This window comes from Rhinolophus sinicus, chromosome 5, assembly GCF_057876585.1.
Source record: "Rhinolophus sinicus isolate RSI-liver-muscle chromosome 5, RSI-T2T, whole genome shotgun sequence".
Taxonomy (NCBI): domain Eukaryota; kingdom Metazoa; phylum Chordata; class Mammalia; order Chiroptera; family Rhinolophidae; genus Rhinolophus; species Rhinolophus sinicus.
This window is the reverse complement of record NC_142505.1, coordinates 21704061-21722688: the sequence shown is the minus strand read 5'-3', so window position 1 is coordinate 21722688 and position 18628 is coordinate 21704061. Positions and strand designations below refer to the sequence as shown.

Sequence of the window (18628 nt, the reverse complement as noted above, 5' to 3'; positions counted from 1 at the left end):
TATTCTTTAAAAGACCCAAGTACTTTTTATAACAAGATATTAAAATATCCCCAAAAGTTCTAAAATAAATGGAAAGTCAGTCAAAATAAATAGAATCTAATTTTACTTTTCCCTCAAGGACAGAGGGAAAATTCCACAGACACACTAGCCCAATGGCTTCAAATTCCTGCCCAAACCATAGCTGCAGACGGTCTGAGAAGTAGGAAATGAAATCCACAATGATTAACACATGAAAAGTGTAAAGGCTCACAGGCTTCTTTTGCTAAACACCCTGCCTTATCCCTTGTTTAATCTCCATAATTTTATTGACCCAGTATGTGAACAGGAAACAATCATCTAATAGTTTTATCCGTTTAAGATTAACGTCTACTCTGTGAGCTGGAAGAACGAAAATAAATAACTCTCTGGAAATGTTTCACTTAATTAAACAGTAAATAAATTCACCAGAATCAGTAGAAACAGAAAATTGCCTTTAAGATAAAAAAACAAAATCCTTTCCGCTTGATGGCTGTTAACATGGAAATTATTCTGAAAAACAAATTTTTTTTGAGAATTTGGGAATGCTTTACATATTTAATCCAATCTCATTTTAAAATAATGATGACACTATACCAATGGTTATCATCTAAAATGGGGGCACAGTGTGTGGTGGCCAGGCGGGCAGTTCTGGTCTTAAGTCAGGTTGCCCAGGGGAAGACACTTATTGAGGAAATGTTCCCAAGATCAGGTCAGACAAGGGTGCCACCTGAGGCAAGAGCTCTCCAGGGGGTAGCTTCCGTGTGATTCCAAGGGGAGCGCTGGATATATAGATTATGCCTCAGAGCTGTCTAAACCTGAGGGGGCAGGGGAAGCTGGGCTTTCGTGCTCCTGTCACCACCAGTCATTGGTTAAGGGCCACCATGGGAGGTCATAACTCCCAAGGCACTTCTGACTGGGAGGCAAGGAGATTCCAGGAGCTTGGGGGGAGTCCTCCAAAAAGAGAGCTACAGGAATTGGCTGTTAGAAGTAAAAGAACATTGACACCAATACCTGGAACAAACAGCCATAAGGGATGGCAGAGGCTCTGGGTGGAATGCCCATGTGATCCCTTGTGATCACCGACTCCAGTGCAGGAGCTGTGGGTGATGAGGGTACAAGAATCTTCGCTGTGGATACACACTGAGCAGGGCCTACTGCAGTAGCTTTCAACTACTGAGTACAATTTCCCTTTGCCTTTGCTTGACCTCTCCAGAAGCCAGCATGATCCCACGGCCTAGCAGTTAGCTTGGTCTTTGGCCCTCCTCTCCTCTCTATCTAACCCCTCTCCCTGAGGGAGCCCTTACAGTCCCATGGCTTTACGTATCATCCATAATTCCAAATTTAAGTGTTCAACCCTAACCCCATCCTGACCTCCTCAATGCAAGTCACCACCTGGGTGTCTAATGGGCATCCCAAACCTAACACTCCCCACACAAAACTCTAGATTCCCACCCCCAGTACCAAATTCCCCTAGTGCTCCCCATCTCAGGCACTGGCACCACCCAGCTAATCTAGACAAGGATCCCTAGGTGCCTAGGTCAAGGATCCCTGTCCTTGACCTCCCATATTCAAGCCCGTCAGTCAGCTGTCCCTTGCCTCCAGCCCCACTGCTATCACTCTATACTCCGAGCCATCACACCGTATCTCTTGCCTGGACCACTGTCACCACCTTCTCACTAGTCTCTGCTTCTGCTCTTGCTCCTCTATATTCACAGGAGCCCATGGGATTAATTTAAAATTTGACTCAGATCGAGCCACTCTGTGGTGCACAGCACAACCTTCCTGCGGCCTCCTACCGCATTTGGCTTGTAACCATGACTTTCACCTCTCGGAACGCCTCGAGCCGCTCCCTTTTGCTTATTCCACTTAAGCCACGCTGGCTTTCTCCCGGGCCCATAAACATGCCAGCCTCATTCCTGCCTGAAAGTCTCCACACTTGCCACTCACTGCTTCCGTCTCACATTCCCAGGCCGGCTCTTTCGTGTCACTCAGGTCTCAGCTCAGAGTCTCCTCCTCAGTGAGGGCGCCTCTGATGAACCTCTGCACCATATTTACCCCCACGTACTCATGTCAACCACCTCACCCTGTTTTATTTCCTTCCTGAGCTCATCAGTGTCGCGAATCCTCTTGTCCATTTATTGGTTTCCTTGCACTAGATCCTAAGCCCCGTGTGGACAGGGATTGTGTCTTGTTTTATCCACCAGATATATCCCCAGCACATAGAACAGCTCTTAGAACAGTGCACACAGCAAGGTGTAAACACAGCATAAAAACTCAAAAAATGTTTGCGGCACAATCTCTATGGAGTGACTTAATACTTTTTTAGCAACATTTGTGAATGATTTGCTTTTACCCACATCACCAAGCCTATGCTCCTCTTTGGTGCCCAAGAAAGTCTGTCCTCCCCACGTTGCAATCCCATGCATGAAATCCTGCGACTGCCTGATGACCGCATAAGGTCAGGGACTGGACCTCCCTTATTCACTGGACACCTGGGAGGCAAACAATAAATACTCATTGAATAAAAAAATGAAAAAATGGATAAAAAATTATTTTAAAAAAACTGTCATTATTCTTTTAGTTCAAAAAAAAAAAAAAACCTCTCATAAACCATCCTTATAAATCAAATCAACTGATCAGTATTTGTAATGTTCTAATAACCTTGAACACACTCAGGAATTATCTCACTTATTCAGACTTTAGGAGGGAAATCAGAGTTCTCTAGTAGCTAATATTCATGAACAGTGCTACTCAAACTATCTATGAAGCTTTTTTTTTTATTTCAAATCTATTAAGGGCTAGTATTTTTGGTCCATATCCTATTCAGCAAGATAAGTCCACTTATCTATGTGCTTAGATACCACAGCAATGTTGAATTGCTGTAAACATTTCTAAATGCTTCTTCTCAATTTTATACTTATCACTCACGGACCAGTAACATTTCAGTCTGAAGACCACCTAAATACTATAACTAGCACTGTCTTAGGTAATTGAAGTCTCTCTTTTCAAATAAGAATATTGTTTTCACAGCAACCCTGGAAGATTCTCTGAGACCCACTACCCTAATTCCACAGCCTGAGGGGACTGAGTAGTTGTCAATTCCAGGACAACCAGGAGGAGGGAGTGAAACTGGAAAGAGAGAGCTATGGGTACGTTGTTAGGGCTGAATGTGGGCTCCCCACTTAAACCCAAGCATGTCTCTGGGGTTCCATGTACAGTTTCATTTGAGAAAAGGATTCCACTACTAAAAATACAAATAGAAAACCACTCATTTTCTAACATTTATTTTAAAGATGAGATGAGGTCAAGGAGATTACAATACTTGCTATACAAACACTTGAGCTCACGTGGATTTTCCTTTGATTCTAAAGGGAAAAGTTGAAATTTAATACTTTTTCTTAAAAAATGGGAGTGGGCACAGAAGTGAAAGTTTATATATAAAATCCAAATGCATATACTTTAAGAACAGAAACTCTTGGTATCTTTCCTTCGTACATCTCAGTCATGGGATCCAAATACTATCTCTGATGGGAGAAAAAAAGATCTTTCCATACCCCCCAGGACAGCCAAATGTGTTTGGTGTTTACAGCCCTCCTCAAGCACAGAAATCATCATAGTTCTGATTCACTGTTGAATTTTTTAATCCATTTTTTAAAAAGAAACTCTTGAAAGTAATTCCTGTCTTTACTGAAATTTGGGTTAATGCTACCAGAAGTCCCCAGAGACACACACCTCATTGCTTGTGATCACTTGGTAATTGCAGGTAAACACATATGACAGAGAAAGATATCCAAGCCATGGTAAAATCACCTAATTGACTGTAATTAATGTAAATTGTACAATATAAACCCACTAACTAAGTAATATGGTGAGTATTTGTGATATGGTTTTCAGATTCTCTACCTGGAAATTCTTTTTATTCTACAGTTGACTTTACTGCTCAAAAGAGCTTTAAACGGCCTCATCTTTGCTAAAGACAAAACAAAATCAGTTGATTCATTATGGGAAATAGCTTCAAATCCCACAAATACATTTTTCTCCCAAGCACTTAGATTGCATCTTTGTAAACATTTTTATTTACTACATTTACTAATGGTTGAAAACAAAACAAAACAATGCAACACTTGGAAAATAATAACAGTAAGAGAATTTGGCATGACTAAAGTTAATTACCACTTTGGCTACATCAGGGTTATTATTTTGAAAAAGTACTAAAACAAACTGCCATGAACCCTACCACAAAAGGAAGTTAGAACTTCCTCATTCCAACAACAGTCCTCATTTCCGTTGATGAATTATGGTTAATCTCCATATTAGATGACAAGTGGCAGAGGTGTTGCTGCTCAAGTGGACATTAAAGAAACTTAGTGAACTTGCAGCCCCATAGCTAGCTGGCGCTGCAAAATGAAAAATCATTTCTCCAATTCCTTTGCTGTATATGTGTTTTTCTTAAAATTCCTTTAATAAAGGTTCTTTGAAAAAAAAAGTGGTTAAAATAAGATATAATTCACATAAAGCAACCAAAAAAAAATTGTGTTAAAATGCATTGGCTAAATGTTATTTTATTAATCTTGCTAATTGTACCATGTGATGTAAGATGCTAACATTAGGGGAAACTGAGTAAAAGGTATATAGGAACTTGCTGTACTACTTTTGCAGCTTTTATGTAAGTCTAAAATTGTTTCAAAATACACCCTTAAAAATGAGCTAGCCACTGAAGCAGTTTATTTAAGTAAAGTGCTTGAGAATAGAGAAAGGGTTTCTTTCTACAAAGAATAATTGCACTTAAGCTCACAGCTATAGAGGTACTTAGTCTTCCAAATTATTTGTGTTTTAGAAAATTATGTACCCTGAACAGAAAGTGTCAACTTAAATTGGACAAATTACTGGAAAATGAGACACACACACACACACACATTTTAAAAGCAAAGTGATCAAAAAGTCAAGGAACTCCTATATGAAACATGACTTGCTTATACCTATTATAGCTCAAAAAGGTCGTCTGGTTCTCTAAACTGTAGGTTTGATTTTACTCCTGACATTACATTATTATTGTTCTTTGATGGGAGATATGTGTGGAACCAGCAGAATAGAGACAGTTCAAGAAAGAACCTTACAGAACATCAGGGGTCTAACATTTTCCAGGCCCAGGAACAGAATGTAAATGAATGACAGGTATAGAGTAGATGACAGAGTGGCAGGACTTTAGTTAAATTTGAGAAGGCATACCTTGCCTAAAGGGATTCAAAACCACATTAAAAATGAAGCAAAACGAATTGAAACATCTGCACAGGACACACAAAACAGATCTACAATCATCCGTTGCAGGTCACGATTCAGTGCCCTCCATCTAACACATGAAGATACGGAGGCCCAAAGAGGTAAAATGTGCCTAAGAGTAGAAGGAAAACAGACGCCATTTCACCTTCAGGGTCTAAATCTTAATGGCAAACTCTGGAGTAGACGGGAAAGAGAGAATCTGTTGACATTGGCCCTTTGCTGAGGGCAAAGAGTGGTATAATAACACCTGATGCTTGCATAACTTCCCTTCCGGGACCCTGGAGTGCTTACAAACATCCATTCATTCATCCTGGTTCACTCAGGTGAAATGGATAGGTGGTGTATTGTGTTATCATCATCGTAGGAGAAAACAAAGATGTGGTTGCTACAGAACCTCCATTGGCGGGAGTGTGTCTGTCGCCAGCTATGGGCAGGAATTATCATGGCCCTACTTCTGAGTCAACAGCCTTGATACTCTCCTTGTGTAAATAGTTTATACTTTACACAACTTTCTATTTTTTATTTAAACAAGCACTTGGGGGTAAAAAGAATAAAAGAATCTAATAGTATTCTGACTGTCTCCCTCTCTTTCCAAATATTTACTGGCCATCGACTGTATGTTAGAAACTCCTTTAAGAGTTTGCCTTCATTTTCCTCTCGCTGCTTCTAACCCAAGTTGGTCTGAGAGAGCTGCTCCAAAACCCACTAGAATATGTGGCAACAAATACCATTATAATATTCCTATTTTCAATCTTTAATCCCATTCAAATTCATATCTTTGGTAAATACCTTCAGGCATGAATGTCATTTCTGTGGATTCCTTCAATTGCCACTGCATGAAGTTTACTCATGACATGTCTGTGTTCATGTCTTGTGTGGCTGCTAACCCGAGTCTACTCGTGACAGAGTTTATACTGTGCCTGTGTCAGAACAAATGAACCTGAGACCCATATATTAAGTAGTGATGTTGAAAAGAGAAAAAAAAAAGGGTCCAGAAGATATGAAGGAAGAATTTATATTCATCAGTCAATGAACATAATTAAAGTAGCTCACCAATTTCCCATTAGCCCCAAACATAGAAAAATTACATCTATTCCCTGTTTCTGTGAGAGAGAAAGGTGACAATGATATTCATTCATTCCTTCAAAAAATAATTATTGATCCTCTCATATATGCCAGGCACTGAGAATACTGCACTGAATAAGACATGGCCCGAAATGTCTTCCTCAGAAGGTTAACCAGCATGGTGACAAGTCATGATAATAAGTGTGTCATGGGTTAGCTATAATCCATGGATTCAGCCCGACCCCCTAGACTTTTTAAGAGTGACGAGAACATTGGATAAACACATTGATGCTCATAACAATTGGCAGCACTGCAAGAAACCAGAAGTACTTTCTGAGCGATTACATTAAATTAAATTTCATCGACTAACATTTGCTTTTAAACGCATTTTTTTTATTTACTCTGCTCTGACTGTGCACAAGACACACTATTGGGCACTGCAAAAAAAAAAAAAAATCCACCCACAATTCAGTGTGTGTGAGAAATCACAAATATGCAGTTAAACAATATGAAACTGCTGATATTGGGCCCTTAAAAAAAAAAGGGGCAAGTTCTTATAGTTCAACCTAAAACAGAAATGTCAGAAAGCAGAGAAAATTAATTTCCAAAGGAGATTACAAGTTGAATGAATTCCGGGGAAAGAAAAACCACCATGGGCCGGAGAGTTATAGAAAGACTCATGAACTGGGGACTAGAAGAAGGTCCATAAGAATGGGCAGGGTGGTGTCATGTGGGGCGGCCTGCGGGGTCTCTGGTCCCACTCCCCACAAAAGAACGCAGGACATGGTGAGGTCAAAAAGGAACACCCACGGAGCCATAGATAGGGGAGTCATACCACTATATTCTCGCTGGCGACTGGGCTGGAGACACAGGAGGCAGGAGCCACACTATCCGCAACCCGCCATCCACTTGTCTCTGCCAAACAATCTCACTTGCTAGCAATCCACTTCTCTGCAACCTGCAATCCACACTCTGCCGCTTGCTAGCTCAGCCACCATCTTCTTGCTAGCCCCCATTTTCTGCTAGCATAGCCACAGCAGCTATATTATTGGCCAATGGCTCAATGGTTACAGCTGACAGCCAACTAGCCACAGCTGATGGCCATCCAATCACAGCTGATGGCCATTTACTACCCGAGTGAGCACCTTTCCAGGTGAGGCCGAGAGCCTGGAAACTGCACTCCTGGCTCTGTCCCCACAGTGGGTGAAGAATATTCCAGTGGAGAAAACAAGGGATGGAGCAAACCAAGATCCTGAGAGTGGGTTTGGGAGGTGGTGAGGAGACAAGTGGAACTGGAGCTGAGAAATCCGGAAATAGGTGACTGATGGGTACATGAATAGTGTTGACCTGCAAGGCTACAGCTTATTTATGGAATAAAATAGTCTCAAATAAAGAATAGCCCTTTGGCAAGAACCTCAGAAAAATGACACCTCCCTCTTCGCCCCTCCCTTGCTCATTTCGTCACTAAATCCTGACTGTTTCTACTCCATATGGTCCCTCTCTGTTCACCTCTCTCCACGCTCACTGCCATAACCCTAGGGTACATCATCACCTGAACTAGCTGAACACCGTACTAATCACTTCCTAAGGTGCCCCATTTTCCAATTTCTCCCTCCTCCCAAAAAACAAGAAATCTGTTCTCCACACAGCAACGAAAGTGCCCCCTTTTATGGTACAGATTTAACCAATTAAACCTTTATGGGCTTCCCATTCCTCTTAGGATGAAAACCAAAATTACTAAGGCCTGTCAGGTGTTCCATGAATGGGACCTCTGCCCCTCAGCCAGCTCCACTCATACCTGGGCCCTGACTCCTTGTTCCAGACTTGCTGCTCCAGGACACCCAAGGACATTTACTCCTGGACTCGGGGGGCCATATTGGTGCAGAACACCCTGGCAGGCTCACCCATCATACCCATTCTTTAAGGAACTTTTCACTGACCTTAATGGGTCACAACCCCACCATGCTCTGCCTTGCCGCTCTTAGTAAAGGGGCAGATTCAGGCAATAATTCAATAAATATGCATGTGTGTCTCCTTTGTTTATTATAAACTAATCAGGGATAGAAATGACAGCCACTTTTCTCATCTCCAGCATCCAGCACAGCATTGCTAGTTTACAGCAAAAGAAATATTCAATAAATGATGGATGGATGGATGGATGGATGGATGGATGGATGGATGGATGGATGGATGAATGGAAATCCCATGAAACATGATTGGGAACCTCCGAGTATAATTGGAGTATCATTGTTTAGATATGGAGAATAAAGATAATGAAAAAAAAAACTATCAGCAAACACTAAGTTTGCCCCAGCTGACCAGTATCCTATTATAGAATTTTGGTTTGACAAAAATCTCTTTATAAACACAAGGAAGCCACAAAGTAGGTAAGATAATTCATGTTAAATATGGACTAGCTCAAGTGTACACGAACAGGACAATAAAATTTCCTGAAGAAAAGGTGTTATTCACATTTATGTCAAGTGTAACATACACATGCATATTATATAAATGCCATTTTTTCCTTTCTTAAAATGTGTATACATTTTTTTGGCACCCTCTGTAGTTTGATCAAGCAGTAGGATGATGTGCTAGAAACTGCACTTGACTGAATTAAAAGATTGATTTTTACCTTTTGTGAGCTAACCATGGAAATTTCACAATTCTAACTTTCAATGTGTTTCTTTTTCTTGCTTTTTTTTTTTAGATTTTATTTTTTAGGGCAGTTTTAGGTTTACAACAAATTTGACAGGAAGGTACAGAGATTTCCCAAATACCTCCTGCCCCCACACCTGCATAGCTTCCCCTATCATCAGTATTATTCATCAGAATGGTACACTTTATATCAAGGGTGAACATATATTAACACATCATCATCACCCAAAATCCACAGTTTATCTTAAGATTCACTCTGCATTTAGTTCATAGACGTTAGGGTGTACATTCAATGAGTTTGGACAAATGTGTAATGACATATATCCATCATTATGAAATCACACGGTATTTTCACTGCCCTAAAAATCTTCTGTTCTCTGTCTATTCATTTCTTCCCCACCCTTAACCCCTGGCAACCACTGATCTTTAAATTGTTTCCACAGTTTTGCCTTTTCCAGAATGTCATATTGCTGAAATCATATAGTATGTAGTCTTTTCAGATTGGTTTCTTTCACTTAATAATATGCTTTTAAGGTTCCTCCATGTCTGTTCATGGTGTCACACCTCACTTCTTTTTAGCACTGATAAATACTCCATTGTCTAGAAGTATCACAGTTTATGTATCCATTCACCCACTGAAGGATATCTTGGTTGTTTGCAGGTATTGGCAATTGTGAATAAAGCTGCTACAAACATCCATGTGAATGTTTCTGTTTTTAAAACATGTGAAAATGAACTAAGTATAAGGCACTTGATATGGATTATGTGCATTTTGTCTTTAAAACAGTCCTGTGAGGTAGGTGTTAATATTATTCCATTGTACAGATAAAGAAGCTATAACAATTAGAGGCTAATTTGCTTTGGGCCTCAGAGCTAAAATGCTGGAGCCATATATGTTTGATCAACCCACGTACAAGTATCTGACTCTGAAGTGTATCTCTTGCAAACAGTGATGTACTCTCTCTGTTTTCCATTTTAAATTTATGGCATATAATAACAGCTACCATCATAATGACTATGCCTTGAAATACAGACTATGAATTGACATAGGGGTCTTAAAATCAAAGTAAAACCTGTAAATTCAACATTCAGCTTTTATAAACAAAAGCTTCATTGGCTGGAAGTTATTTCTGACTTTTCGGAAACTAATAAGGATGCCATTAAAAAGAATAATTTCTCATTTTGGAGACTCATTCATCTAACCAGTAACTGTTGAGCCCCTGCTATGTGCATGGTACTGTGACAGATACAACACATGGTGGGGAAAACAAACATGGTCTCTTGCCTGAAGTCTAGGGGAGGAAGCAGAACAGTACTCAGGCAACAGAGAATGACTGGGGAGTGAGAGCAGAGCTGGGGATGGTGCAAAAAGTGGAGTCCATTGCAAGCAGTGTGAGAGGAGGTGAAATTACCACACACATGTGAGAATGTGGCACGATATGGCAACAAACAAGACAGAACTGCGGACAGAGTTTGTATTTGAACAATGGGGAATCTTTGCAAGAAGTGAAACACCCTTACATGGGTTTTTTTTTTTTTTCTTTTTTCTTTTTTTCTTTTTCTTTTTTCTTTTTTTTTTTTTTTTAGAAAGATCAGTCTAACAATAGTGGGGGGGAAATGGATTGGATAGAGCCAGACTGGAATCAGGGAAGCTGGATGGGTGTTGAATTTAACTAGGGGACTGGTGGAAACTGCAATAGACTGAGAATGGAGACGGTGATGTGGGAATTGATTTGACAGCTATTAAGGTATAACTTTGATAATTGATGGAAACGCACAAGAAGAGGTGGTAGTGTCAAAGATATTGCCCAGAAAGTGTTCTTGGTAACTGAATAGATGGTGGTGCCCAAGACAGGGAATCTAAGGGAGAGACAGTCTGATGGGAGTGGGGGTAGATGCGTTTAGGGTTGCTCATGTGTGGTTAACCGGCAGTTGGATTTGGGGGTCTGGAGCTTAGTGGAGCCTGCTAAGCGGAATTGGAAGCTTTCCAGTCATCAGCAGACATATGGTGCCTGAGGCATGTTAGTGGACAGGCTCACCCACGTGCAACAGAAAAGCTTAGGGCCAGTCAGGGCATCATCATATAGAGGAACGAAAAAGAGCGAGGCCCATCAGGGTTTTATGACTGAGTCTCCAGAGATGTGTGAACAGTTTGAAGCTCCAGGTGACCAGAATAATTGCTTCGTCGAACAAACATCGTTGAAGGCACTTTCCCACCATCCGTTCGTCCAACACCAACCCATCTGCTATGAGACAATCTCATGGTGACTCACCTACCACAACAGCCCTCACTGTCGTGTCCCTGCCGCATGTCAGTGAAGCTGACGCCCAAGGCTTCGGGGTTGCTCCAAAAGGAAACTGTGGGCATCTCCCTGGAGACCCTGCCTTACACCGCGCGGGGCCCGGAGGAACGCCCGCTCCTGCCCTACTCACCGCGCCGGAGGGAGGGTCCCTCCTTAAGGCCAATCTCTAAATCGCCCTTCTCATTGTCACCGCTGCTGTCATCCGCTGCTCCGGATAGGAGGGACCGTCCCGCCCTCCCGGCAGCCCACTTCAGGTCCCCTCAACTTCGGGGGGCACCACGGCCAGCTGCACCGTTGGTTTTTCAATCAAATCCTCCTCTAGGCTGTCAACCGGCGTCGGCTGAGCCAATGCCAACACTCCTTCTTCCGCCTCACCGGGGCTCCGCAGCCAATCAGAACCCACCGCGCTGCCGCGTGCCGAGCGCTATAGTCACAGGTGACGCCTGCCTCAGTGTTGCCATAGTAACCAGAGAACGCGCAGCTTCCAGCCCCAAGGCTGCAAGCTGGAGAGGAGCGAGATGGTGCTTACAGGTGGCTTTGCAGGAACTTCACCCCGATCGAGAGCTACTTGCCTGTGTTGTTTTCCAAAACGCTGTGGATTTTTCTAGACTTAGTGTGCCTAATCTTTAACATTTGAAATAAAATGGGTGTAAACGAGCAGCTTCCTTCATCTTAGGGTGTTTAGTTTCAAGAATTGCTATGGACTAAAAATCAATTTTTTCAAAGCAAACATTTAGTTTAAAAAGGATCAATGGTACATGTTAAATAGCTTTCATATAGCATGAAAATAGTTACTCAAACGCACTGCGTATTTCAGGCAATGAGAATATGGTGGCGGGAAAGAGTGACCTGAGATTCAAAGGATCTGTATGGTACACCTAATACTGGTTCTTTTTCTGGCTTTGGGCAAGTCTCTTCACATTTTATGAAAATCTGAAGCTTCTTCTTGAAAAATATTGTAATTGCATTAGATAAAGCTTTAAAAAGACTTAACAGTATTGAGCTTTAAAAAATGAAACATATTGAGTGATCATTCTATGCTAGGCACTATTCCAAATTCTTCCTCTTTATTTCACTTACGTTTCACAACATCATCTGTTAGTTGTTATTCTTCATCCCAGTTTGCAGTTATAAAATGCAGGCACAAGAAGTTTCCTAAGTTGCCCAACATGTCAGAGCTAGTTAAGTGATGAGGTAGGGTTGAACCTACAGTTAGAATCTAGAGTGCAGTCTGAACCAATTGTCAAGTGATGTTCCCATGAGAATTTCTTCAAGTATAGGATCTAGTCAATCCCATCTTAATATCGCTCCAAATACCCACTAGTGTCTCAATTACTATGGTGATTAAATCTCCCAAAACTTAAGTTTAAAATGAAGTGAACCCTCCCCTTATGTTTTCTGCTTTGAATAATAATGAAAAGTAGGCACAATGGAATAACATGTGGCTTTTGGTAACTGAAAACTTATTTTTTAAACTAAAATACTAAGGTCCCATTTTGGAAATATAGAAAGGTGAGACAAAAGCAAAACTCAGGTAAATATAGCAGAACTAATTAAAATTTAAACTTCAGAGATCATAAAACCAGAGGGATTAATGTTACTAATAAAAATTTTTTAAAAGCTGATGGGGACAGGCAAACTTATGCTGAGTAGGAAAAGTATTCTCTACATTTAAATTAAGCAGTGAGACGAAATGACTCCACTGTACTTTTCTTCATCAGAATACTGAATGTGCTTCCCCCTCCCCCCTTCTCAACAAAATATTAAACTCATGTTTTCGCCTTCCCTGAATATAGCTGAAAGTTGCATAGCAGATTAAGAGGCATGAAAGACACTGGCTTCTGGGGGAGAGGTGCACTTGTTCTCCACTTAGAAAGGGGCAACATTGTCCTCTGTAACGTGATAAAGATACATGACCACAGAGGAATCATGCTTGCACCAAGCTTATGGTTTCTGTGGTAGAGCACAGATCTGTAAGACCTAACATCCCCCTTTTATGTTTTCTAATATATTTTTACTATCCTGAAATGAATTCAGATAATATAAATTACATAGTTCAAACGTAAAACACTATATATAACTATAACATAAATAAAAGTAATATATAGGTATTAAAACAGAAAAATATTCAGGTTCAACTTGGCAAAAAGATGAAAACACTTCCCCCAAATTTTAAAATACCCCTAGACCACTGGTATACTTACACCAAATCACCAGAAGGGGGGGGGGAAGGCGGAGGGGGGGATTTAAACACACACACACACACACACACACACACACACTCTTTCAGTGGAGGAATGAGAATGATCTTATAGGCTGAGCACAATTTGAAGAAAAAGCAGAACTTACATTGAGCTTTGAAAGAATAGCAGAGAATTAGAAAGGAAGGTTTTCCAAACAGGAATGTTTTCATTAAAAGCACAGAGGTAGGAATGTAAATAAAGTTCAACCACAGAAAGAACTGACACTCAAGAGATCAGATATGCCTTAATGAACAAGATCCAAAAAAAAAAAAAAAAAAAGTGAGAAACTATTTCCTTTCTTTTATCCCCCTCCTCCTACAAAAAACAAACAAACAAACAAACACTCAAAGTTCTGAAGATGGAACTAAACAAAAATATTTTTTCCTAAAATAAATGTAAGCAAAATGTTCAAATGAAATTTCCAAAGCCATAAGCACCTTTCTCCATCTCATTCCCAAAGGTTATCTAGTGCAGAACACACAGACAGTAGTACCTATAGAGGGTGCCAAAAAAAAGTACACACATTTTAAGAAAGGAAAACACTTAAAATTGTAATACTCAATATAAGTTTGACTTCTGCAATTACAAGAGGTGCTCAGAATGGCTACCATCAGCGCCCAGACACTTGTGATTACAGCAAACTACTGCTTGAGCAATGCTGACCAAAGTGTCTACTTGTATACATTTTTTGGCACCCCTGGTATATGTCAAATGGAAAACAAACCAAGACCTGTCATTTGCTATTATTATTTTTTTAAAGTTCATAATTAGCCATTAAATAAAAACAAGCCTTGAGTCTGAGAGTTCAGTATTTACATGCTCATTATACATCATGTAATGATGCTCATTACATATCACATTGCAAAATTCTATCCTAAATAGATATGTCTTAAAATAGGGAAAATAATAGACCAGCCTATCTAAAGGGCTTTAATTTCAGTATTTCTTAACTATCAAAAAGTCACTGTGAACATATGCTATTCTGTTTCATCTTCTTTTCTCACTGTTTTCCTCTTTTCTGTCTCCTTACTGAAGCATATGCCTAGTAGGAGGCAGGAAATAGAAATCACTAATATCCCCAACCCTTCTTCCTGAGAAAGATATGCAGCTCTTCTAATAATCAAAGTGCAAAGTCAAGACAACATCCAACAACTAATTCAGTAGACTTTTATTGCTCTTTCAACTTCAGTAAGATCTCCAAAATATAGTTTCTTCTAACAATTATGAACAAATTTGAAAGGCAGGATCATTCACATTATAGACTTGGTAGAGACCTGTACTTCATATAAATGAAAAATATCAGTTCTATAATTTAAATGTTTAATTTACTTTGGATTTTATTACAAAAGAAAATATCATTGTAATTATAAAAGCCATAAAAATTAGAACTGTACTGTAAAATTATACCAAGCTATCAAATATTATGTAAATGAACAAAATTCAATTTCTATTTACTTAAACATAGTCAACACTGGAAGATAATCTCCCCTACAAAACAAAACAATAAAATTTAATATTAAAGCAACAGAAGAAAAGCCACAACAATCAATGCACAAAAATCTGATAAAAAAACAACAACTGGGGTTTAACAATTTTTCTATGTCAATTGTAGAATATGTGCTAATTAAATTTTTTTCAATGACCTTTAGATGATTTCCAACTAGGTTTTCCTATTATTGATATTTATATTACCTTTTACAAAGTTAAAAAAAGAACCAACTTTACATTCAAATTGCCAAATTTTGAATTTTGAACACTATTTTAGATTTTGAATGTCCTTAAAGTCTTTAAGTTTACTTTCTAAAAAATAAATAATTGTTGGACTAAACCAAGACACTTCACATATTTGAACTGCATACGATAACAAGGATGTGAGCTACATAAAATAAATTTAAAATATTAAACATTTCTGAATTACAATGTTATATCAATGGCATACATGTCTGAAATCTGAGCACTTTAAAACAGGATTCACATGTAAAATTGTGGAGCACATATACAGAACTGATGAACATGATATAATCCTTAAACAGCAAGTTCTGGTGTCATACTTCAGTTTCTGAAACCATTTTTCTTTTTACAGAATTTTTAACCTGTCTTTGCAAAAGCAAAAAAAGTTAGAAAGCTATTATATACATACATAAATTTTAAGTGTGTGGAAAAAACAGAAATGTTTTTTGGATGAAAAAACAAAAGTTGATTTTGAGTAGAAAAGAAATCTGCTTTATAAATACATGCATTAGCTCATAAAAATGTTGTCCTACATTTTTTACAGAAGACTTGGCAAAAGTGGATATTGATACTCCACAGCTTTTTTGAACAACTTAAGATTTAAGATTTGATAAATCATTTACACACACACACACACACACACACACACACACAACCATTAGAAAGACTGTGTGCTTCATTTCGGCGTATCTAATATTATTAGAGAATATACAGAATCATCCTTTTATCATAAGGAAGTTCATTCATTGTTTTCTCAAAAGCTATTTTAAAGTGAAATAGCATTAAAAAAAAGGTTAATTTCAGATGGTCAACATCAGGATTTCTTATAGTCTTTGTAAACAGACATCTATAAATAAATAAAATTGGGTGGAGAGAAGAATAGAATATCCTGAGGTGGCACTGTGGCCAGGGTATTCAGTAGCACTAAGCTCCATCCTGGAAACCAAGGCATCTAAGAAAGTGCAAGGCTGTTTATATGAATTTATTTTGCAAATGGAGTATGTACAGGTTTTATTCTTTTGCACCTTGAGGTAAATCAGTACACAGCAATTACTACTGCTCATTTCCACCTATTTAAGGCAACATTTAAAATCAATATATGTAGTAAATTATATTTTTCACTGTCTTGCAATGAATACTATGCATGATTGTTATTTTTTGAAAATAGTGGAATAATATCATAACCACATAAAACAAGCAGTTAATTACTTAAACATGAGTTACCTTTGCTCTTCAATGGAGTAGTCATATGAAATCATTTTGTACGTCAAGTAGTCAAAGAAAGCAGAAACCATAAACAATTAAAAACACACTAAAAACATTTTGAGTGCAAAGTATTTTGCAAGTCATGGTTTTTCTGGCACTGGACAATTACTATACATAATTAAATAAAATCACAGAAACACTATGATCCCAGGTAGTTCTCAGTTTAAATTTTAAAATCACTTCCTATAAAATAAGCACATTTGTTATCCCTATGATGTCCAGACCCAAGGAAACGATGTGAGGAAATCCTCCTGTTCAGGAACATCAGGGGAGTTTACAAAATAATAGCAGCAAATACTGGGGTCTTTGGAAATGATTACGCTGCTATGAATAAAAAGGAATCACTTCAATGGAAGCTCATAAATAGTAACAAGCACCACGGTGATACTCTATTATCAATTATCAATAGAGTCTCTTTTCTTAGGCAGTACCAAATGATGCCAGCATTATTTTCTAAATACAAGTAGCTACAGTTGTAACCTCCCATCTGAGGCAGAAGTTGAATCTGTTATTTTAACTAGAATCGGAAAATATGGTCTCAGATGGGGAAATTACATTATTTATTAGGTTGTTTAGAATGGATTAAAAACATTTCAGAATTGCTAAAATATCAATGTTTGTCATTTCTCATGATCCTCTATCAGAGCAATTCTTCATACTTTTGTACTTTAACTACAAATGATTATAGGGAGCCCTGGAATTTTCATCCTAATATTCATGTCACTATTTTAAATATTTCTGTGGCTTCTCAATATTCATTTCATTTCAATTAAATTATCCCCTTGCCAAATTAGTTTCACAACCCCACATATCCAGTCCTACAGGCTTAACAAGAACAACATTTATTTATTTCATGTGGAGCTAAGAGTATATAAAAGATGACTGAAAAAAAAAAAATTGCTAGAAGTTAAAGACAGCTCAGAAAAACAAAAGCTAAATAACAAATACTAACACAAAATAGAAAGAATGCCATCAATCTGAGCTATACATAAAATGTCTAAATTCTGTTTAAAATACAAATATGGCAGTGCTTTATATCAAAGATGTAAAATCTGTCAACTGCTTTCAGATAATAAACCATAAATGCAAGTGAGCACCAACTATGTACATTAACAGTTTACTCTATATTCGTTGCCTCTTCAAATGTTTATATAATATTTAAGCATCACAACAATTAAAATAAATAAAATATTTCAAAATGAGATCACAGATACAATTAAATATTATCTATACAATAGAAAGAATAACGTAAACAGAAAATGAAAGTAATTAATAGAATAAAGTAATACTGATCATAAATCCATTTAAGAGAATTCTGACTCCTGATTATTTAATCGTACTACTTATAACAGAAAAATAATCAAACACTTGAACCTGATACAAACTAAACCACATTTTAAGTATAAGACAGCAAGGCAGAATGGGCATTCTGGACTCCAATAAAGTATTAGATTTCATAAAAAATGTCTACAAAGGCAACAAAATTTAATTATTGTAAATTGGCGTTTTATAGCTTCTAAAATTCACAAAATTATGACTGGTATGGGGGTTAAATTATAAAATCATCTGCAATTTTACTTGTCTGTCTGAATGGTAACTTAGATGTGGAGGTTTTTAAGATTTAAAATAAATTTTTTACACAAAAAAGTCAAAACTATAGTTCTTATCTAGAAAGTTTCCATTGTTCTACCTCTGTAGCTAAAAAATTTCCATCACTTGTTAAACCTGACGGTCAGCTACGTAAATGAATCACACACAAAGGAAAGCCATGACATGTTATCATTTGTTCCAAAGCACTGGCTTAACGACTCCCTGTTCTTTCCATATAGTACTAACAGAAGTGAAATAATATGGGAAAGTGTTTAGAAACTCAAATTAAAATTATAAATATATGAATAAAGCACATATCACTTAAGGTTGGTATGAATTGTCACTGATGAACAGATTTAAAGTAGATTGAACGCATATCTCCACAAATTTCTATTTCAGAACAGAAAAAATTGTTTTCAACAGAATAAATATTTGAATAGTAAGAACCATGTACCTCACTTCTAAAAGACCATTCCA

The 18628-nt window shown here is 38.1% G+C and overlaps 1 protein-coding gene across 7 annotated transcripts in view; it reads right to left on the bottom strand.

Annotated features, from left to right (window-relative positions):
* Positions 1-11656, bottom strand: part of NEK10 (NIMA related kinase 10) — a 181424-nt gene extending 169768 nt beyond the window's left edge. Inside the window, exon 1 of one of the 7 annotated variants that reach the window (XM_019745290.3) lies at positions 11452-11656. The gene's annotated coding sequence lies outside the window, so the exon portion shown is untranslated. Of the gene's footprint in view, positions 1-11291; positions 11390-11451 lie in introns of those variants that run through there. The other 6 variants (XM_019745292.3, XM_088798310.1, XM_074312742.2 and 3 more) reach the window with 6 other exon arrangements.
* Between the last annotated feature and the right edge of the window lie 6972 nt (positions 11657-18628).